The sequence below is a fragment of the Daucus carota genome, chromosome 8 (genome assembly GCF_001625215.2).
Source record: "Daucus carota subsp. sativus chromosome 8, DH1 v3.0, whole genome shotgun sequence".
NCBI lineage: Eukaryota > Viridiplantae > Streptophyta > Magnoliopsida > Apiales > Apiaceae > Daucus > Daucus carota.
In genome coordinates this window covers 33,109,163-33,129,644 of record NC_030388.2, presented here as the reverse complement: position 1 = coordinate 33,129,644, position 20,482 = coordinate 33,109,163, and positions in this window count along the sequence as shown.

The following is a 20,482-nucleotide window of genomic DNA, read 5'->3' as shown; positions in this document are numbered from 1 at the left end:
AGAGTGATGAAGAAGTGAGGAGAGGGGATGGTAGAAACTCAGGTAGTGGTAACGACGACGACGTAGAATAGAACAACGTTGGCAGAGAAGGTTGATGGTTGGAGGCGGACTGTAATCAGGGGGGAGAAGTAGGGGGAGACTGGCAGTGTTCCGGCGTGGTGGCTGTTGAAGGTGAAGTAGTGGCCGGTGCGTAGCTGTAGTGAGTGGTATGTTGGTGGATGGATGGTAGAGAGGTGGATGAAAGAAATGAAGTATAAAATAAACATTTAAAATATGTGGTTGTGATTTAATTTAGGGATAAAAATGTGTGGTTGAGATTAGATCTCAGATCTCATAATAGTTGGGGTTCTCATCTGAGCACTTGCCTATATATATATATTCCACTCAATTACGAATAACTGATCCCCGATTAGGGGATTAGGTGGTATTCAATAATTTCATATGTTTGTCTCATAATATGTGATTCTTCTTATTTCTCGTAATTTATCACTGAGTTTTGAACACAATTGAATGATTCATGAACCTTTAATTGTATTCGTAGAAATTATATTGAATAGAGGCACGCTATGAAACTATAAATTCTTGGATCTTAATAGTTTATGACTTATATTTTTATTAATAATGAAAAAGAAGTTGAAGATATAATTTAAGCCCTGCAATGCATTTTGTGAAAGGAAAATAAACACCGCCAGAAGAATTATTTTTACCAAAATAAATGAACAAGATATCACATAAGTTAGACATTCATAAAAATCAATTGAATAATCCTTATTATTAAATTGCTTCACATTATCATTATATGGTACGTAGTTTTAAATTCCTGTCAAATAATACTCATTTCCTACCAATTTATAATAGATATTTTTATAATTATTTTGGTGCAAAAAAATTAAGTATTTCCTACCATTTGGGTTTTTCCGTACCAATCTTTTATGTCACCCCTGTTTTAATTCCTACCGAGTACTACCCATTTCCTACCCGTTTATAGTATATATATATTTAATAATTATTTAGGTAAAAAATAATAATACATTTTTTTGTGAGGAATTGAAACATTCATTGGTTAAAGTGCTTTTTTTATAAATATATATGTTTTTTATACATATTACACAAATAGTGTCAAAGCAAGTTTAATTCACAAAAATACCTTCTTTCTCTGTCCATATTTTCAAAAATACGTTAATTTTGTTTGAGTGTTTGAGCCGAATAGAAGCTCATTCACTCTTAACTCCCGCGCTCTGATCTCAGGTGTTTCTTCCTCACCTCCGCACTCCGTCATCATCAACTAGCATCTAAACGCATTAACAAGTTACATCGGTGTATGCAGAAAAATATGAACTCTAATAGGACTGGAATTAATAGCTACGTACAGACTTCAGGAATGCTGGTTGGCCAACAATGACCTGTAGTTCAGGTGTTACAACACATACTTTGTTTAATCCCCTCAATCTCAACAGAAATGTTTAACATATTAAATTACCTCTTCACAAGTTGAATCGCAGAACCAAACTCCATTGGGCAGTAGGCTTTTCAATTTCAGGCGACGAGTTTGAGATGCAACAGAAAAGCTTAACATATTAAAGTTGTTGAAGAAGTTCATGGCAATGACAAATATACAGTTCTAGTACAGCACTCTTATATTCTAGGTAACTTACATATACGCTCGCCTGGTTAGACATACCGATCACTTTTGTTAAAGTCTTCCCTGTCTCTTTTCATCTAACCATTCCAAAATCATGAGGAACACTGTTTATAGCAAATAGTTTAAATAAACAAATACATGCGTTTCAGTACATATACACTACTATATACACACATTTTGACAGTAGTAAGGCGGAAACAAATAAGACAAGCTACACCATTGTAGAAAGACAATATAACTTAAAATAGGCGCACCTCTACACCAAGACGAACTGTATGAACTGATGAGGGGCATCGATCACACATAATAAAGCTACCTCCTTGGTAACAGACTGAACAATTGTCATCATTAGAATTTTTCCGACCATCGTGCCCATCGTTGATTCTGAGCTTTAGCTGCATCTGGCACTTAAAGGGACCTGCCATCCAACAAATATGTAATGCCTAGTACAAGAAGGGCTTAGGCAAGAGCAGCTCTATTCATCATCACTCTTCTGGAAGGTTAACTCTACTTCCCCGAGCTCATTTATCCAGACTTGGAGATCACCCCAATCCTATTTAAAAAAAGTCAGTAGAAGTTATTTGATCATACTGGTTATTTTAAATAAGTGAGAAGCTAAAACAGTGAAAATAAGTGTGCCAGCACACATACCTCGTTTAAGTTTTCTGCTGCAGGGATATCAGCAGATTCAGTGTTGCTGTTTGTCAACCAGCTTCCTTCAGCCGGTTGTTCACTCCCAGGAAGCTGTAGTGCCTACGTGTACAAGATACAAAATATATTAGCAATATTCTATCCATCGTTCCCATCGTCGATTCTGAGCTTTAGCTGCATCTGGCACTTAAAGGGACCTGCCATCCAACAAATATGTATTGGCTGAGGGATTTGGAGGAAAGTGGTACCATTACAGGATGCACTCTTCTGAGTGATGGCTAGACATGCCTGGAAACAGCATTACTGGAGCATTTTCTTCATTATTTCGAATAATTCTTTCACAAAACTGAAATAAGATGAACATCAAATTTATTTCAAAAAAAAAAAAGATGAACATCAAATAATTTTTGCAATACAAAATTTTATGGACTAATTCAAAAATACAAAGATAAATACAATCTATGATTTTTAAGAATAGAATTATACTAAAAGATTAAAGATGATTAAAGTGTTCCGCACAGAGCCTTTCATGTAATTACATTACATCATGATCACTTTATACTTTATTCGAAACTTTATATCCTAGATGAGAACTCAAAGATCGAAACTCAAAAATCAATTAAATCCAACATTAAATTTAATCAAAATATGTACAAAGAAAATAATATCCATAATAAGAATAAATATATGATAATGGCTTACCGACTAGGCATGAATTGTACACAAATCATCAGATATATGATATATGGAAAATATCAAAATGATGATTGTTGTGGATGGTGGTGATATAATTTTTACACTAAAAAGATGATAAGTTAATAAGACAAGCGGGTGCGGAAGGTAAATTAAGAAGGAGAGGCTGACGCGGAAGGCAAGCGGAGATAACAAGGAGAGGAAGGGATCGATGATCGGATGAAACTAAGAATGTAGTGTAAGTTTTTGTTCTAATAAGATTTTATGCCAGAAATTGTCATGGGCCGTGGCAGAACCACACTTTAAAAACCATCAATATGGACTCATTTAGTGGATATTACAAGTCCGTTAAGATGACACTTATGTTGGACTGCCCTACATAGATGGGCAGCTAGTATGAGATATTATCTAGCTTTCTAGGGAGAGGGGTGGTTTCTAGAATTGATGTGGCCTCTAGGGATCGCTAGCAATTGGGCTCGCTAACCTAGGCCTTGCTAAGGGCACTCCATACTTGGGCTCTTTGGGACCGTCGAGCTTCCTCACTTTAAGATGACCACGGTTGGCCAAAGTATGATTTATATACTAAGTCCTTTGTCGGCTCTCCTAAAGACTACTCCCTATATTCTTCCATCTCCTCACTCCTTAAGAGGATGAGTCAGGAATGAAGACTCACGACCAGTCCCGGTTAGGTGTGAGCAAAACCAAACCGAAACTGATAATCAAACTGAATCATTCAAATTCGGTCCGGTTCGATCCTAATTTTCTGAAAATTCTGTCTATTCGATCCAAACTGAATAAATCGAAAAAAAAATCAGTTCGGTCCGGTTCTTAAAAAAATATTTCGGGATGGACCGTATAGAGGAATAGCCCAAACAATATATAATATAAATTTATATTCATATTATGTAAATTATATATATCTTACTTATAAGTTATAATGATAATTTATATTTAGTAAATTTAATTATATCTATTTTTGGTGAAATGGTGGTGATTAATTAATATTAGTTTATTTAATAAATCATATATTTTAGCGTTATTTATAATATAAATTTTTGTTTTTTAAAATAATTTCGTTTCTTCTGAGACGGATCAAACCAAATTATTTCGGTTCGGTCTATAATAATTTCGGTCCGGTTTGGTCCGGAAAATATCAAAGTTCAGTTATCTGTCTATTGAGTCCGGTCCAATTTTGGACCGAAACGACGAAATGATCATCCCTAGTCCCAGCTTAGACGACATGAGTATAGCTTTCGAGGTCTTTAACTCTCTTTTCACTAATAGATCACTATCCACTATCTAACCCGCTCCATGTTAGCCTTCTTAACCACTTAGACCTGGGTCATGCGAGTTATGGGCTTCTCGATGATAGCTTTCATTGTTTAATGGACCTCGGCCCTGATGGACCGAACAAAATCTAGCCTATCTAGATATTTGTTTCCAAAGAATTATGTTATAACTTGACCCGTACCTAGCTCGACCTCTTATATAACTTTTATGAGTTCTTGTCTAGTAGCTATAGATCAATCTCGTTTACAAGATCAACTAATTAACTTTACATCCCATTCAGTCCCGTGTTCTTCATGATATTTTTCTTACATTCAAATAAGTTCCCAAATTTGTTGTTAACCACTTTCTCCTCTTGACATAGGAGATTGAGAAAAATGTGCCAAAACAAGAAAAGATGCTCGAAAAATAAGATTGTGGTGTTTGGATAAACCTATGAATCAAGTATATACTTATATATACATACTTTTGTATGATTTTATTCCTATAATTTAGTATTTTCTTAATAAAGAGGTATTATTAATTAATTTTAAGTGTTTAATCATAGAAAAAAGTATTTTTAAAGTTCGAATAAACTGAGCTAATTTGGCTTTCTTTTTTGTGCGGGAGCTTATATGGGTTTACATATATATATATATATATATATATATATATATATATATATATATATATATATATATATATATATTCCACTCAATTACGAATAACTGATCCCCGATTAGGGGATTAGGTGGTATTCAATAATTTCATATGTTTGTCTCATAATATGTGATTCTTCTTATTTCTCGTAATTTATCACTGAGTTTTAAACACAATTGAATGATTCATGAACCTTTAATTGTATTCGTAGAAATTATATTGAATAGAGGCACGTTATGAAACTATAAATTCTTGGATCTTAATAGTTTATGACTTATATTTTTATTAATAATGAAAAAGAAGTTGAAGATATAATTTAAGCCCTGCAATGCATTTTGTGAAAGGAAAATAAACACCGCCAGAAGAATTATTTTTACCAAAATAAATGAACAAGATATCACATAAGTTAGACATTCATAAAAATCAATTGAATAATCCTTATTATTAAATTGCTTCACATTATCGTTATATCGTACGTAGTTTTAAATTCCTGTCAAATAATACTCATTTCCTACCAATTTATAATAGATACTTTTATAATTATTTTGGTGCAAAAAAATTAAGTATTTCCTACCATTTGGGTGTTTCCTACCAATCTTTTATGTCACCCCTGTTTTAATTCCTACCGAGTACTACCTATTTCCTACCCGTTTATAGTATATATATATTTAATAATTATTTAGGTAAAAAATAATAATACATTTTTTTGTGAGGAATTGAAACATTCATTGGTTAAAGTGCTTTTTTTATAAATATATATGTTTTTTATACATATTACACAAATAGTGTCAAAGCAAGTTTAATTCACAAAAATACCTTCTTTCTCTGTCCATATTTTCAAAAATACGTTAATTTTGTTTGAGTGTTTGAACCGAAGAGAAGCTCATTCACTCTTAACTCCCGCGCTCTGATCTCAGGTGTTTCTTCCTCACCTCCGCACTCCGTCATCATCAACTAGCATCTAAACGCATTAACAAGTTACATCTGTGTATGCAGAAAAATATGAACTCTAATAGGACTGGAATTAATAGCTACGTACAGACTTCAGGAATGCTGGTTGGCCAACAATGACCTGGAGTTCAGGTGTTACAACACATACTTTGTTTAATCCCCTCAATCTCAACAGAAATGTTTAACATATTAAATTACATGTTCACAAGTTGAATCGCAGAACCAAACTCCATTGGGCAGTAGGCTTTTCAATTTCAGGCGACGAGTTTGAGCTGCAACAGAAAAGCTTAACATATTAAAGTTGTTGAAGAAGTTCATGGCAATGACAAATATACAGTTCTAGTACAGCACTCTTATATTCTAGGTAACTTACATATACGCTCGCCTGGTTAGACATACCGATCACTTTTGTTAAAGTCTTCCCTGTCTCTTTTCATCTAACCATTCCAAAATCATGAGGAACACTGTTTATAGCAAATAGTTTAAATAAACAAATACATGCGTTTCAGTACATATACACTACTATATACACACATTTTGACAGTAGTAAGGGGGAAACAAATAAGACAAGCTACACCATTGTAGAAAGACAATATAACTTAAAATAGGCGCACCTCTACACCAAGACGAACTGTATGAACTGATGAGGGGAATCGATCACGCATAATAAAGCTACCTCCTTGGTAACAGACTGAACAATTGTCATCATTAGAATTTTTCCGACCATCGTGCCCATCGTTGATTCTGAGCTTTAGCTGCATCTGGCACTTAAAACATAATATTTGGTGCCTCTCTTGAAACTGTTAGAATTTCAAACCCGTGTACGTTTTCTCCGGAGATCAAAGATATGCAGAAGCAAAGTCAAATAAAACAGCTGGGCTAGTAGATAAGATAAATAAAAATACAGTAGCCGTGAAATAGAAGTAAAAGAAAACTACAGCTATCAAGATACAAATCACGGCTGTATATGCATGGGGAAAGAAGATAGAAACATCAGCTTGGAAGTCAATTATCTTGCCCAGAATATATGGTAGGCTATCTACATGCAAGGTGGTAAAAGCGTGTGTAATAAATCAGTGTGACATGCAGCAGCTCTATCTCAGGTCTTTGTTCAAAGCCTAAATAAAAGGTGGGCTAGACACATAAAACTACAGGAAGCTCAGACTAGGAAAAATAAAAGGGTCATGCAGCTGGCGGTAATAAATATGAAGAATGATGTATGCAATGATGTAAGTTTGTAAACTTAAAGCCTATAAAAGGCTGTTGCTCTGCGTGTAGAATATATACTGCAGTGAGTTTAAAAAAACCAGAAAGAAAAAAGAAAGAGCCGAAGCTCATAGAGAGAGAGGAAAGAAAGGCTGTAGCCTTTGTACTAATATAAGCTGTAGCTTTGTTGCTATTTAAGTGAAGTAATATAAAGCTGTTTGTTTTATATTTTTTCTTTATTCATATAGTCCACGTACACCCGCATACACATCCTCTGTTTTGAAAATATTTAAACCTAAGCCTATACACGTTTCCAACAAGTGGTATCAGAGCTAGGTTATTTCGGAGAAGAAAAAATGTCAAATATGATGGCGCAACCACAAATCCCAATGTTGACGACAACAAATTACGGGAACTGGAGTATCCAAATGAAGGTGTTACTCGGTTCATACGATAATTGGGATATTGTCGAAAGTGGGTATGACAAGCCCGAGGATGAAGCCGTTCTTTCTGAAGCGGAGAAAACGGCGTTAAAAGATTCCAAGAAAAAAGACCAAAGGGCGTTATATACAATTATTCAAGGAGTTGATGAATCAACCTTTGAAAAAATTTCAAATGCAAAAACGGCGAAAGACGCGTGGGAGATTCTGCAGAAATCATTCCAGGGTGTCGAGAAAGTAAAAAAGGTGCGGCTCCAAGTTCTACGTGGGGAGTTCGAAAATTTAAAAATGAAGAGTTCCGAAAATATTGGTGAATTTGTTACGCGTTTGAAAACGGTGACAAATGAGATGAAAAGAAATGGAGAAAGTCTCGATGATGTTCGAGTCATGGAAAAGTTGCTCCGTTCATTAACAAGAAAATTTGATTATGTTGTGACATCCATCGAGGAGTCAAAAGACTTGTCCACAATTTCTATTGATGAGCTCGTAGGTTCTCTTCAAGCCCACGAGCAGCGAATGAACCAGTATGATGATGCAAGCCATTTGGAAAAGGCGTTGCAAAGTAAGGTGTCCATTGGTGACAGCAGTAGCAGTTCTGCACGTGGCAGAGGTGGCTTTAGAGGTGGCTACCGTGGTGGACGAGGACGAGGAAGGCAGTCCTTTAATAGAGGCCAGAATTCTGAAGGCTATCAGCCATCTGGTCGTGGTCAAAATTTTAGAGGCCGAGGACGAGGCGGATTTCAACGAAGAGATAAGTCTCAATATCAGTGCTATAATTGTAATAAATATGGTCATTTCAGTTATGAGTGTAGAGCCCCAAAGGTGGAAGAAAGAAGTCATTTTGCTGAAGCAAAAGAAGATAAAGATGTTGGCTCTGCTATGTTTCTTACTTACAAAGGAGATGAAGGAGGCAATAAAAATACATGGTATCTTGACTCAGGAGCCAGCAATCACATGACTGGTCATAAGGAATTATTCACGGAGATAGACGACACCATCAGCGGAGAAGTTACTTTTGGTGACTCGTCAAAGATTCCGGTCAAAGGAAAAGGTACCGTCACGATCATGACAAAGAAAGGTGAAAAGAAATATATAAATGATGTTTATTATATTCCTGCATTGAAAAATAATATTATCAGTCTTGGCCAACTTGTGGAGAAAGGATATAATATACAGATGCAGGACAATTCCCTCATTATCAGAAATAAAGCTCGGGAATTGATTGCAAATGTGGAGATGTCAAAGAATCGTTTGTTTACGCTTGATATGCAAACGAAGGTTCAGAAGTGTTTAAAGTCTGTCATTAAAAATGACTCGTGGTTGTGGCACTTGAGATATGGTCATCTTGGATTTTCTGGCTTGAAACTATTGTCAAAGACAAAGATGGTGAACGGCTTGCCAGAAATCAATGAACCAGAAAATTTGTGTGAAGCGTGTGTAAAGGGGAAGCAACATCGACAAAGTTTTCCCGTTGGAAAATCATGGAGAGCCAGGAGGCCATTGGAGATTGTTCACACAGATATTGCTGGTCCATTTGATATCTCATCACTTGGAGGTAATAAATATTACCTAACATTTATTGATGATTTTAGCAGGAAAAGTTGGGTGTATATCATCAAAGAAAAGTCGGAGGCTCTTGATAAATTCAAGGAGTTCAAAGCACTGGCGGAAAAGCAAAGTGGTTATTATTTGAAGGTACTCCGATCAGACAGAGGAGGCGAGTATACTTCTAATCTGTTCAGAAGTTTTTGCAGAGCACATGGAATCAATCATCAGTTGACAACGGCCTATACTCCTCAACAAAATGGCGTTGCAGAAAGAAAGAATCGCACTATTCTTGACATGGCAAGGAGCATGGTGAAAGCAAAGCACTTGCCGAGAACCTTTTGGGCCGAAGCCGTTCTATGTGCAGTTTATTTGTTGAATCGCTGTCCAACAAAAAGTGTCAGAAACAAAACTCCAAATGAAGCATGGAGTGGTAGCAAACCATCAGTGGGACATCTCAGAATTTTTGGGTGTATTGCATATGCCCATGTTCCAGATCAGAAAAGAAAGAAGTTGGATGATAAAGGCGAGAAGTGCATCTTTACCGGATATGACAAGAGGAGTAAGGCGTACAGGCTCTATAATCCCCTCACGAAGAAATTAATAATTTCTCGAGATGTTGAGTTCGATGAATCAGATTATTGGAAATGGAGCGAGGAGGAAAGAAAAGTTGCTGGGTTATTTTTTAATGATGATGATGATGGCAATGATGACCCCAACATAGAAGCTGACGAGGATGATGATCAAACTCCTCCACAAAGTCCGAATCAACCAACTCCTGCATCAACACCATCGGATTCAAGTGGAAGCAGAAGTTCAGGGGGAGCACCTAGAAAAATGCGGAGTCTGGATAATATCTATGAAGCTACAAGTCCGGTACAAACAACATTTGATTATTCCTTATTTTGTTTAATGGCTGAATGTGATCCAGTTACATTTGAGGAAGCTTCTGAAGAAAGCAAATGGAACAAAGCCATGGATGAGGAAATTGGTGCAATTAAAAAGAATGATACATGGGAGCTCACAGATCTTCCAGAAGGACACAAATCAATTGGTGTCAAATGGGTCTACAAGACAAAAACAAATCAAGACGGAGAAGTGGAAAAATACAAGGCAAGGTTAGTGGCTAAAGGCTACAAGCAGCGATATGGCATTGACTATGATGAGGTGTTTGCTCCAGTTGCACGAGTTGACACCATCAGACTTCTTACAGCAATTGCCGCTCAGAATCAATGGAAGATTTTTCAAATGGATGTGAAGTCAGCATTCCTAAATGGTTATCTCGAAGAAGAAGTTTACATCGAGCAACCTCAGGGATATGTTCAGAAAGGCCAGGAGAATAAAGTCTACAAACTGAAGAAAGCACTATACGGGTTAAAGCAAGCCCCGAGAGCGTGGAACACAAGGGTTGATGAGTATTTTCAGAAAAATGGTTTTGTGAAGAGTCCATATGAGCATGCACTCTACACGAAAACAAATTCAGGGGGAGATATTATGATCGTTTGCTTATACGTGGACGACATGATATTTACCGGAAACAATCCCGATATGTTTGATGATTTTAAGAAAGTTATGACTAATGAATTTGAGATGACAGATATTGGTCAAATGTCATACTTTCTTGGAGTTGAGGTGAAGCAAAGCAAAGACGGAATTTTTATGTGTCAGAAAAAATATGCCGAGCAGATTTTGAAGAGGTTCAGAATGGAGGAATGTAAGCCAGTGAGCACGCCAGCAGAAGCAAGCATAAAGCTCAGAATTGATTCAACAAGGGAGTCGGTAAATCCGACGTTGTTCAAGAGTTTGGTTGGAAGTTTAAGGTACCTAACTTTCACTCGTCCGGATATTATGTATGCAGTCGGATTGGTTAGTAGGTACATGGAGAAGCCGAAGCAAGATCATTTCATGGCAGCTAAAAGAATTTTGAGATATATTAAAGGTACACTAAATAATGGCTTATTTTACACTCACTCTCAAGATTCAAAATTAGTTGGCTACTCAGACAGTGATTATGGTGGAGATTTGGATGACGGGAAAAGCACATCGGGATATGCTTTTCATATTGGCTCGGCAGTATTCTCATGGTCATCAAAGAAGCAACAGACAGTCGCTCTTTCAACATGTGAGGCAGAATACATCGCAGCAGCAGCATGCGCATGTCAGGCTATGTGGCTAGGCTATATTTTGGGCGAGTTAAATCTTGCAAAGGAAGACCCGGTTACAATTTACGTGGATAATAAATCTGCTATTTCACTAGCGAAAAATCCGGTGTCACACAGTCGCAGCAAGCACATTAATATTAAATATCATTTTCTTCGAGAACAGGTGAACGACAAAAATGTAGAACTGGTGCACTGCAGCACGGAAGAAAATCTAGCAGATATTTTCACAAAACCGTTGAAGCCGGAGATATTTCATAAAATGAACAAGAAGCTCGGAATGCTAAGTCGGGTTTGAGGGGGAGTGTTAGAATTTCAAACCCGTGTACGTTTTCTCCGGAGATCAAAGATATGCAGAAGCAAAGTCAAATAAAACAGCTGGGCTAGTAGATAAGATAAATAAAAATACAGTAGCCGTGAAATAGAAGTAAAAGAAAACTACAGCTATCAAGATACAAATCACGGCTGTATATGCATGGGGAAAGAAGATAGAAACATCAGCTTGGAAGTCAATTATCTTGCCCAGAATATATGGTAGGCTATCTACATGCAAGGTGGTAAAAGCGTGTGTAATAAATCAGTGTGACATGCAGCAGCTCTATCTCAGGTCTTTGTTCAAAGCCTAAATAAAAGGTGGGCTAGACACATAAAACTACAGGAAGCTCAGACTAGGAAAAATAAAAGGGTCATGCAGCTGGCGGTAATAAATATGAAGAATGATGTATGCAATGATGTAAGTTTGTAAACTTAAAGCCTATAAAAGGCTGTTGCTCTGCGTGTAGAATATATACTGCAGTGAGTTTAAAAAAACCAGAAAGAAAAAAGAAAGAGCCGAAGCTCATAGAGAGAGAGGAAAGAAAGGCTGTAGCCTTTGTACTAATATAAGCTGTAGCTTTGTTGCTATTTAAGTGAAGTAATATAAAGCTGTTTGTTTTATATTTTTTCTTTATTCATATAGTCCACGTACACCCGCATACACATCCTCTGTTTTGAAAATATTTAAACCTAAGCCTATACACGTTTCCAACAGAAACATATAATTTATTTCCAAGCAACCCTATCAACTTTTTGATCTTGTCTCTTGCCATCTTTTCACTGCTCTGCCTATTCCTCCTTTAGTAATTTCAAACTGATGTTCTGTCTCCTTGGCTCGAATTCATTTATTATAAATTTTCACCAAACATATGGCATCACAATTTATTCGTTATACCATATTTGCGTTTGAAAATGTGGGTACAAAGCCGCACATTTTCAAGTCATTTTGAGCATATATAAATTTGAGTGAGTCGTGATAGGGTGTTCATAACAAGTCATGTTTGGATTGTTTTCAATTGAACTCGCGGATACATACCTAACTGTGAACAAAAAAAAGTGGAATATCAAGGTTTGAATAGATAAATTCATTGGTCACTGAATTGTCATAATACAGAGAAAAAAATTATCTACATATATAGCATCGTTATGTACATTAAGAGCGAAGATATAAACAGTTAATGTTAGTAGTTTTGATACAAATCCACAGCTCCAAAACACCTCCTTTGTCCATGCCTACCCATCAAACTTTGTGCTATATGGTCCCGAGGAACAACTGATCCTCAAGGAGCTGCCCATAACAGTTCCTAGTGTCCATCCATTCCTCGAGAAATGTTTAACATATTAAAATACCTGTACAAAAGTTGAATTGCAGAACCAAACTCCATTGGGCATTAGGCTTTTCAATTTTAGGCAACAAGTATGAGCTGCAAAAGAAATGTTTAACATATTAAACTTGTTAAAGAAGTTCATGGCAATGACATATATACAGATCTAGTACAGCATTCTTATATTCTAGGTAACTTACATATACGCTCGCGCTGGTTGCACTTACAGATCACTGTTAAAGTCTTCCGTGTCTCTTTTCATTTGGCCCCTTCCACAAATCATGCAGTGCCAGGACAAATTGATTGGCGATGTTGATGAGTACGATGAACTTTATACTGATCTTTAGCTGTATCTGGCACTTAAAGGAGCTTGCACGGCTTTGTTTCTGGTCACCTCTCAAAAGGCATCATTCTATTTGGAGTTGTTCTCGCTGCTTATATTCTATCTTTATGCCCTTTTCACTACCGATGTGGGACAATTCCTAACAATAAGAACATCCTAACAATAGGAACATCCCCTCCTGGAGATGGGATCATCAATCTCCGCAGATCATGTTTATGTCTGAAAAGAAAGAAAGAACTTAAAAATTCTTTACTGCTACTGAATTGTATTATTAATTCTTTTTTTTTTGAAAAAAAATTAATTCATTGTTATTAGTCCCCAAATAATATTTCGTGCCTATCAACTTTTTCGAGGCAACCCTATCAACTTTTTGATCTTTTCTCTTGCCATCTTTTCACTGCTCTGCCTATCCCTCCTTTAGTAATTCCAAACTTATGTTCTGTCTCCTTGGCTCGAATTCATTTATTATAAATTTTCACCAAACATATGGCATCACAATTTATTTGTTATACTATATTTGCGTTTGAAAATGTGGATACAAAGCCGCACATTATCAAGTCATTTTGAGCATATATAAATTTGAGTGAGTCGTGATAGGGTGTTCATAACGAGTCATGTTTGGATTGTTTTCAATTGAACTCGCGGATACATGCTTAACTGTGAACAGAAAAAAGTGGAATATCAAGGTTTGAATAGATAAATTCATTGGTCACTGAATTGTCATAATACAGAGAAAAAAATTATCTACATATATAGCATCATTATGTACATCAAGAGCGAAGATATAAACAATTAATGTTAGTAGTTTTGACACAAATCCACAGCTCCAAAACACCTCCTTTGTCCATGCCGACCCATCAAACTTGGTGCTATGGTCTAGAGGAACAACTGATCCTCGAGGAGCTGCCCATAACAGTTCCTACTGTCCATCCATTCCTCGAGAAATGTTTAACATATTAAAATACCTGTACAAAAGTTGAATTGCAGAACCAAACTCCATTGGGCATTAGGCTTTCCAATTTTAGGCAACAAGTATGAGCTGCAAAAGAAATGTTTAACATATTAAACTTGTTAAAGAAGTTCATGGCAATGACATATATACAGTTCTAGTACAGCATTCTTATATTCTAGGTAACTTACATATACGCTCGCGGGTTGCACTTACAGATCACTGTTAAAGTCTTCCGTGTCTCTTTTCATTTGGCCCCTTCCACAAATCATGCAGTGCCAGGACGAATTGATTGGCGATGATGATGAGTATGATGAACTTTATTCTGATCTTTAGATGCATCTGGCACTTAAAGGAACTACCATCCAAGAAATATGTATTGGCTAAGTAAATCCTCAACACCAAATTCAAAAAAATCCCCATCCCTCTTTTCATTTCTTACTACCCCATCCCCTCTCAATTCAATTCCCACCCATTTCACTGATTTCATGGGTTTTAGACGCGCCAAGATTACAAGGGAGGCCATGCGAAACATGATTACAAGGGTCGACAGAATCAGCAATCTCCCAGACTCGCTACTCATCATCCTCTCCTTGCTTCCCTTCGATTTAGCCGTGCGCACCAGCGTTTTGTCCAAGAGATGGAGGCGTCTTTGCATGTCACTCTCGAATGATCTTTTCGATGATAGGTTCTTGAGTTCTGGGAAGTTATTTTTTCAACTAATGAGTCGGTCAAGGAGATCTTGGTGAACATATTATAAAAAATTATGTTAATTGATGTATTTATCTAAAAAACAGTTAGCATGTTAATTGAAATTAAGATTCTCACCGATTGAGTTTTTATATCCTATCAAATATATATATTTCTTTACCAATTAAAAACATAATAATTTATCGAACTAAATCCATTAACTCAAAATTTTATTATAAAATTTGTAACAAGACAATTTAGTAAACTTAAAATGAATAACTAGTGCAAAATATTAGCTACCATAAAAGATACTACCTGCATCGTACATGTCCCAAGGAGGCGGATTCAAAGTCATACTGGAGCATTTTCTTCATTATTTCAAATAATTCTTCACAAAACTGAAATAAGATAAACATCAAATTATGTTTGCCATATAAAATTTTATAGACTAATTCATAAATAGAAAGATAAATACAATCTATGATTTTTAAGAAAAGAATTATACTAAAAGATTAAAGATGATTAAAGTGTGCCACACAGAGGCTTTTATGTAACTACATTACATCATGATCAATTTATACTTTATTGGAAATTTTATATCTCAGATCAGAACTCAAAGATCTAAACTCAAAAATCAATTAAATCCAACATTCAATTTAATCCAAATATGTACAAACAAAATTAAATCCAAAATAAGAAGTAAATATATGATAATGGCTTACCGATTAGGCATGAATTATACACAAATCAGCAGATATATGATATATCGAAAATATCAAAACGATGATTGTTGTGGATGGTGGTTCTTATACTACAAAGATGATAAGTTAAGAACAGAAGCGGGTGATGTAGGTGTATCAGGAAGGAGAGGCTGATGCGGAAGGTAGAGTTTCAAGCGGAGATAACAAGGAGGGTAAGGGATGATCGGATGAAACTAAGAATGTAGTATCACTTTTTGTTCTAATAAGATTTTATGCCAGAAATTGTCATGGGCCGTGGAGGACCCACAATTAAAAACCATCAAGATGAGCTCATTTAGTGGATATCACAAGTCCGTTCGGTTGACACTTATGTTGGACTGCCCTACATAGATGGGCTCCTACTATGAGAAATTATTTAGCTTTCTCTAGGAGATGGGTGGTTGCTAGAAATGATGTGGCCTCTAAGGGATCGCTAGCAATTGGGCTCGCTAACCTAGGCCTTGCTGAGGGCACTGCATACTTGGGCTCTTTGGGATGGTCTAGCTTTCTCACTTCAAGATGACCATAGTTGGAGAATGTATGCTTTATACACTAAGTCCTTTGTCGGCTCTCCCAAGGACTACTCCCTATATTCTTCGATCCCCTCACTCCTTGAGAGGATGAGTCAGGAATGAAGACTCACCATCAATCCCGGTTAGGCTTGAACATATATTATATAAATTATATATATCTTACTTAAAGTTATAATGATAATATTTAATTTGTAAATTTAATTATTTATATTTTTGGTGAAATGGTGGTGATTAATTAATATTAATCTATTTAATAAATCATATATTTTAGCTTTATTTATAATATAAATTATTGTTTTTCAAAATAATTTCGTTTCTTCTCGGACGGACCAAACCAAATTATTTCGGTTCGTTCTATAATAATATTTCGGTCCGGTTCAATCGGGAAAAAATTAAAGTTCGGTTCTCGGTCTATTGAGTCCGGTCCAGTTTAGGACCGAAATGACCAATTAATCACCCCTAATCCCATCTTGGACCACATGAGTATAGCTATCCACTATCTAACCCGCTCCATGTCAGCCTTCTTAACCACTTAGACCTGGGTCATGCGAGTTATTAGCTTCTCGACGATAGCTTTCATGGTCTAACTGACCTGGGCCCTGATGGACCGAATAAAATCTAACCGGGTTTTATATCAATCTGGCTACCCGTTACTTTAAAATATCTCACTTCACCCACCCATCTCATCGGGGACTCATTTAAGCCACTATAAACCAAATATATATCATTTTACCCACATCACTATTAATACCTCTTTACTTAATCATTTATTAAAAATTAACCGTTTAACTTTTTACTGCAAAACCACTTTGAATACTTTCATAATTGTCTTTATTATTTATCGAAATAATTTGGAAATTTATAAAGTCACATAGCTAGGCGATCACATAAATATATATTTATAACTATATATATATGTGTGTGTGTCTGTGTGTGTGTGCGCGCGCATAACATAAATATGTATTTATACATATAACATAACTATGTTATATATATAACATAACTATGTACATATATATATATATATATATATATATAGACACACAAAGTTATGTTATTTTTGAAATTCCCAAATTATTTTGATAAATACTAGAGACAATTATGAAAGCACTCGAAGTGGTTTTGCAGTAAAAAGTTAAAAGATTAATTTTTGAAAAATAATTAAGTAAACAGATATGAATAGTGATGTGGGTAAAATGATATATATTGGATTTATAATGGCTTAAATGAATCTCCAATGAGATTGGTGGGTTAAGTCAGATATTTTGACGTAATGGGTGGCCAATTTGATATAAAACCCAAATCTAGCCTATCTAGATACTCCTTCCGTCCCATTTTAGTTGTCACATTTCTATTTTTGTTTGTCAAATTGACTAATTTTTGACCAAATATTATAAGTCACTTTTTCATCATTTTAAAAAACTGAAAATTACATCTTAAAGTAGAATAAAAAAAATTCCTATGATATATTTTTTTTAATTTTTTCAATTGATAAAATATTAATAAATTTCAGTTAAACTTTGGTCAATTTGACCGGCACAAAACCAAATATGACATCTAAAATGGGACGGAGGGAGTATTTGTTTCAAATGAATTATGTGATAACTTGAACCCGTACGTAGCTAGCTTTCTTGAACAACTTTTATGGTTTCTTGTCTAGTAGCTAGAGATCAATCTCGTACTTTCTCAAGGATCAATACAAGATCGACTAACCTCTACATCCCTTTCTCTTCTTCATGATATTCTTCTTACATTCAAGTAAGTTCCCAAATTTGTTGTTAATCCCTTTCTCCCGTTAACCTAAGAGATTGAGAAAAATGTGCGAAAACAAGAAAAGATGCTCGAAAATAAAAATGCGGTGTTTGGATAAACTTATGAATCAAGTATATAATTATATATACATACTTTTAATGATTTTATTCCTATAATTTAGTATTTTTTTAATAAAGAGGTAATGCTAATTAAATCTAAGTGTTTAATCGTAGAATTGTTTTTTCTAAAGTTCGAATAAATTTAGCTAATTTGACTTTATTTTTTGTGCGGGAGCTAATATGGGCTAATATATATATTTTCCACTGAATTACTGATAACTGATCCCCAATTAGGGGATTAGGTGGTATTCAATAATTTCATATGTTTGTCGCATAATATGGTGATTCTTCTTGTTTCTCGTAATTTATCATTGAGTTTTGAACACAACTGAAAGAGTCATGTACCCTTAACTGTATTCATAGAAATTATATTGAATAGAGGCACGTTATGAAACTATAAATTCTTGGATATTAATAGTTTATGACTTATATTCTTATTGGTCATGAGAAAGAAGTTGAAGATATAATTTTAAATACTGCAATATATTTTGTGAAAGGAAATAAACACCCTAAGAAGAATTATTTTTACCAAAATAAATGAACAACATATCACATAAGTTAGACATTCATAAAGATCAATTGAATAATCCGTATTATTAGATTGCTTCACATTATCATTATATCATACGTAGTTTCAAATTCATGTTAAATAGTACTCATTTCCTACCAATTTATAATAAATATTTTTATAATTATTTAGGTGCAAAAAAAAAGTATTTCCTACCATTAGGGTTTTTCCATACCAATTATGGTAGGAAATATATACTATGGAAATGTCTTTTATATCAAAATATGTGTCGCCGGTTTTAATTCCTACGGAGCACTCCCATTTCCTACCAGTTTATAGTAAATATCTTTTTAATAATTATTTAGGTAAAAAATAATAATACATTTTTTTTAGGAATTGAAACATTCATTAGTTAAATAGACAATTGTTCCTTTTCGTCCCTTACTTTAGAAATATTATATTTGAACTTATAATTTAAAACTATAACTGTAATTTTAAAAGATTATAAATAATATTGTTCATTTTCCAATCTGCCCCTTTTTATTTAAGATTTTAGCATGAAACCTTGTTTCCAATGGTATTAGTATCCAGTGGTATTAGTACACATACAGCAGACAATCAATTTAGAAAAAGTTGGTAATAATATAAATGTTGATCATGACAATCTTGTATAATTGTTAAGCTGCAATGTAATGACCTGATCTCAAAAAAACAAAGTATCTAGTTTAAACTTTAAGTTGTCAACTCCACTGCTGTTGTAATTAAATACTATATTCTCTCTTTTAACTTACTTTTGAGGAGGATCATGCCAATGATACTGTTGGGCCACGCAACACCCGTTAACTCCACATTAGAATGATAAGGCTTGTTGGGCCACGCAACACCCGTTAACTCCACAATAGTGATACTACTATTGAAATAGACTACACCCATCAGAGTGATGCGGACAATTATGCAGAAGCGAATGGAACTGAAGGTTCCAGTATATAGTCTGTGCTCTTTGCCACCACAAACTGCTGCTATACGTGTTTTCCTGCAATGTTTTTACCTCTAAACTGATTGGCTGATTAAAAGCAGGCATACGAGAACAGAGATGTACTTCACTGCGAAAAATATTGATGTGATCAAAACAGCCTTTATTCTGAAAACTTGTTGACATTTCTGAAGTATCAAAGTAATCAAAACTAAGAATATTATCATAATAATGCCTTCTACTCTCACTACGGGAAAACAGGTCAAAACCGACCACCAATATTGGTCGGTTATGAATGTAATCGGTCGATTATAAAGCTTAAACCGACCGATAAAGGTGGTCGGTTACGTTAATTGGTCGTGTTTAACACTTAAAACCGACCGTGTGGGTGGTCGGTTATGTGCTGTTGTATTCCCAGAAAAATGGTCCCACTTGATGCCACCTGTCATCACGTGGCAACAGGTGTCACACCACGTCAGAACCGAACAGTAAAACCGACCACCTGTATTGGTCGGTTATGTGCCTTTTATTCACTGTTGACCAGACGTAAAACTGACCGTAGTCAAACCTTCTCACACGGTCGGTTATGTGCGGTCGGTTATATCTCGGTCGGTTTAAGCCAAGTACGCTTTCATGATTTGTATAACCGACCGCAACATAACCGACTGTCTTTAAAAGAAGACGGTCGGTTTTATATGAATGCGGTCGGTTTTCTGCAATTGTGTATAGTCTGTGTGGTCGGTTTTATATGAATGCGGTCGGTTTTCTTGTAAAGGTATGGTAAGAAATGGTTGGTTATGTGCACAATTGGTCGGTTTTCTTTTCTGGGCTATTTTTGAAAAACAATTGCAGATTCTTCTGCAGTTTCACTTTCCAATCCTGTACCAACACAAACATCTATAACCAACATCAAATACCAATACCAACAACCAAACATCAACCATTCTAAATTTAGCAATACAAACACAAACACAAAGCTCAAATTCTAATTAATTAAGCAATATATATACATTCCAAACATT